Source organism: Canis aureus, unplaced genomic scaffold (genome assembly GCF_053574225.1).
Source record: "Canis aureus isolate CA01 unplaced genomic scaffold, VMU_Caureus_v.1.0 ptg000227l_RagTag, whole genome shotgun sequence".
Taxonomy (NCBI): domain Eukaryota; kingdom Metazoa; phylum Chordata; class Mammalia; order Carnivora; family Canidae; genus Canis; species Canis aureus.
The window spans coordinates 28,044-32,724 of record NW_027554495.1 but is presented as its reverse complement, the minus strand read 5'-3'; the positions used below and the strand labels follow the sequence as shown (position 1 = coordinate 32,724).

Genomic DNA, 4,681 nt, shown 5'->3' with positions numbered 1-4,681 from the left:
TTACCCCCCATAAACTCATGTCATCTATTATACACTTATTTATGTCCTGCCAAACCCCAAAAACAGGACTAAGTGCATACAATACTCACAAGCTTTATTTAAATTGTATACAAATGTATTGCTACTCTAGTTAACTTAACACAACAGTCTTACACGCATTCGATCTCGTGGTCTATCTATAGATAGCATCCCCTTTTTTTTTCCTCTCATATTTACTATGTATTTTATTTATTATACACACTACAATTTCAGTATAAGTTAATGTAGCTTAATTAATAAAGCAAGGCACTGAAAATGCCAAGATGAGTCGCACGACTCCATAAACACAAAGGTTTGGTCCTAGCCTTCCTATTAGTTCTTAGTAGACTTACACATGCAAGTCTCCACGCCCCAGTGAGAATGCCCTTAAAATCAGCAGTGATCTAAAGGAGCAGGTATCAAGCACACTCTTAAGTAGCTCATAACACCTTGCTAAGCCACACCCCCACGGGATACAGCAGTGATAAAAATTAAGCCATAAACGAAAGTTTGACTAAGCCATACTAAAAAGGGTTGGTAAATTTCGTGCCAGCCACCGCGGTCATACGATTAACCCAAACTAATAGGCCCACGGCGTAAAGCGTGTTTAAGATACCTTTGCACTAAAGTTAAAACTTAACTAAGCCGTAAAAAGCTACAGTTACCATAAAATAGACCACGAAAGTGACTTTATAATAATCTGACTACACGATAGCTAAGACCCAAACTGGGATTAGATACCCCACTATGCTTAGCCCTAAACATAGATAATTTTACAACAAAATAATTCGCCAGAGGACTACTAGCAATAGCTTAAAACTCAAAGGACTTGGCGGTGCTTTATATCCCTCTAGAGGAGCCTGTTCTATAATCGATAAACCCCGATAAACCTCACCACCCTTTGCTAATTCAGTCTATATACCGCCATCTTCAGCAAACCCTCAAAAGGTAGAATAGTAAGCACAATCATTTTACATAAAAAAGTTAGGTCAAGGTGTAACTTATGGGGTGGGAAGAAATGGGCTACATTTTCTACCCAAGAACATTCCACGAACGTTTTTATGAAATTAAAAACTGAAGGAGGATTTAGTAGTAAATTAAGAATAGAGAGCTTAATTGAATAGGGCCATGAAGCACGCACACACCGCCCGTCACCCTCCTCAAGTAATAAGACACAACCATAACCATATTAACTTAACTAAGACACAAGAGGAGACAAGTCGTAACAAGGTAAGCATACCGGAAGGTGTGCTTGGATTAATCAAAGTGTAGCTTAACTAAAGCGTCTGGCCTACACCCAGAAGATTTCATTACTTATGACCACTTTGAACAAAAGCTAGCCCAACTAACCCCAAACTTAAGTATCACAGACATATAAAGTAAAACATTTAGTTAAATAATAAAAGTATAGGAGATAGAAATTTTAATTGGAGCGATAGAGATAGTACCGTAAGGGAATGATGAAAGACATCTTAACAGTATTAAACAGCAAAGATTACCCCTTTTACCTTTTGCATAATGAACTAGCCAGAAACGACTTAACAAAGAGAACTTAAGCTAAGCTCCCCGAAACCAGACGAGCTACCCATAAACAATCTAAAAGGATCAACTCATCTATGTAGCAAAATAGTGAGAAGATTTGTGGGTAGAGGTGAAAAGCCTAACGAGCCTGGTGATAGCTGGTTGCCCACAAACAGAATTTTAGTTCAACTTTAAATTTACCTAAAAAAAAACAAAATTTTAATGTAAATTTAAAATATAGTCTAAGAAGGTACAGCTTCTTAGAATCAGGATACAACCTTTATTAGAGAGTATATACTAACATCACCATAGTTGGCTTAAAAGCAGCCACCAATTGAGAAAGCGTTCCAGCTCAACAAACAATATAACTTAATCCCAATCATATTACATCAACTCCTAATTATACCTCCTGGGCCATTCTATTTAAATATAGAAGCAACAATGCTAGTATGAGTAACAAGAACTATTTTCTCCCCGCATAAGCTTATATCAGAAACGGATAGACCACTGATAGTTAACAATCTGATAATATCAACCCAAAAATGAAATACTTATCTACCCTATTGTTAACCCAACACAGGCATGCATTTAAGGAAAGATTAAAAGGAGTAAAAGGAACTCGGCAAACACAAACCCCGCCTGTTTACCAAAAACATCACCTCCAGCATTTCTAGTATTGGAGGCACTGCCTGCCCAGTGACACTTGTTTAACGGCCGCGGTATCCTGACCGTGCAAAGGTAGCATAATCATTTGTTCTCTAAATAAGGACTTGTATGAATGGCCACACGAGGGTTTAACTGTCTCTTATTCCCAATCAGTGAAATTGACCTTCCCGTGAAGAGGCGGGAATGCCACAATAAGACGAGAAGACCCTATGGAGCTTTAATTAACTAACCCAAACTTATGGATACTAAATACCTACAAGGCATAACATTACACCATTATTGTGGGTTAGCAATTTAGGTTGGGGTGACCTCGGAATATAAAAAAACTCCCGAGTGATTAAAATTTAGACCCACAAGTCAAAATATAACATCACTTATTGATCCAATAATTTTTGATCAACGGAACAAGTTACCCTAGGGATAACAGCGCAATCCTATTCAAGAGTCCATATCGACAATAGGGTTTACGACCTCGATGTTGGATCAGGACATCCTAATGGTGCAGCAGCTATTAAGGGTTCGTTTGTTCAACGATTAAAGTCCTACGTGATCTGAGTTCAGACCGGAGTAATCCAGGTCGGTTTCTATCTATTATATAACCTCCCCCAGTACGAAAGGACAAGGGATGTAAGGCCTACCTCACAAAGGCGCCTTAAAACTAATAGATGAAGTCAACTCAATCTAACCAGTTTATCTCCTCATAAGCCCGAGAAAAGGGGCTTTGTTAGGGTGGCAGAGCCCGGTAACTGCGTAAAACTTAAACCTTTATTATCAGAGGTTCAATTCCTCTCCCTAACAAAATGTTCTTTATCAACATTATCTCTCTTATCATCCCAATCCTTCTTGCCGTAGCCTTCCTCACCCTCGTTGAACGAAAAGTCTTAGGCTACATACAACTTCGAAAAGGGCCTAATATCGTAGGCCCCTACGGCCTCCTTCAACCAATCGCAGATGCAGTAAAACTCTTCACAAAAGAACCTCTACGACCACTTACATCCTCCATATCAATATTCATTCTAGCCCCCATTCTAGCTCTATCACTAGCCCTAACTATATGAATCCCTCTCCCAATGCCCTACCCACTCATTAATATAAACTTAGGAGTCCTATTCATACTAGCAATATCAAGTCTCGCCGTATACTCCATCCTTTGGTCAGGATGAGCCTCAAACTCCAAATACGCTCTAATCGGAGCCCTCCGAGCAGTAGCTCAAACAATCTCATATGAAGTAACACTAGCAATCATTCTCCTATCAGTCCTCCTAATAAACGGGTCATTTACACTATCCACACTAATTATCACCCAAGAACATATATGACTAATCTTTCCGGCCTGGCCCCTAGCCATGATATGATTCATTTCTACTCTAGCAGAAACTAACCGAGCCCCCTTCGACTTAACTGAAGGAGAATCCGAACTAGTTTCTGGATTTAACGTAGAGTATGCAGCGGGTCCTTTTGCCCTATTCTTTCTAGCAGAGTACGCAAATATCATTATAATAAATATCCTCACAACAATTCTATTCTTCGGTGCATTCCACAACCCATTTATACCAGAACTCTACTCTATTAACTTCACTATAAAAACCCTCTTACTAACTATCTGCTTCCTATGAATTCGAGCATCATACCCTCGATTCCGCTATGATCAATTAATACACTTATTGTGAAAAAATTTTCTACCCCTAACTTTAGCCCTATGCATATGACATGTTGCCTTACCCATTATTACCGCGAGTATCCCACCCCAAACATAAGAAATATGTCTGATAAAAGAGTTACTTTGATAGAGTAAATAATAGAGGTTTAAATCCTCTTATTTCTAGAATAATAGGCTTCGAACCTAATCTTAAGAATTCAAAGATCTTCGTGCTACCAAACTTACACTATATTCTACAGTAAGGTCAGCTAAATTAAGCTATCGGGCCCATACCCCGAAAATGTTGGTTTATACCCTTCCCGTACTAATAAAACCCCCTATTCTCACTATTATTATAGCAACTATCATGGCAGGGACCATAATCGTCATACTAAGCTCGCACTGATTACTGATCTGAATTGGATTCGAAATAAACATGCTAGCCATCATCCCTATCCTCATAAAAAAGTATAATCCACGAGCCATAGAAGCCTCTACAAAATATTTTCTTACACAAGCTACTGCCTCAATATTACTAATAATAGGAGTCACCATTAACCTTCTTTACTCCGGCCAATGAGTAATCTCAAAAATCTCAAACCCCATCGCATCCATCATAATAACCACCGCCCTAACAATAAAACTAGGCCTATCTCCATTCCACTTCTGAGTTCCCGAAGTAGCACAAGGAGTAACACTTATATCAGGAATAATCCTACTAACATGACAAAAAATCGCACCTATATCCATCCTATATCAAATCTCCCCATCAATTAACACCAACCTTCTTATACTAATAGCCCTCGCATCCGTTCTAGTAGGAGGCTGAGGCGGACT

At 38.9% G+C, this 4,681-nt stretch overlaps 1 pseudogene; it reads left to right on the top strand.

Annotated features, from left to right (window-relative positions):
• Positions 1-326: 326 nt before the first annotated feature.
• LOC144309878 (18S ribosomal RNA) lies at positions 327-1,281 on the top strand (annotated as a pseudogene).
• Positions 1,282-4,681: the final 3,400 nt, after the last annotated feature.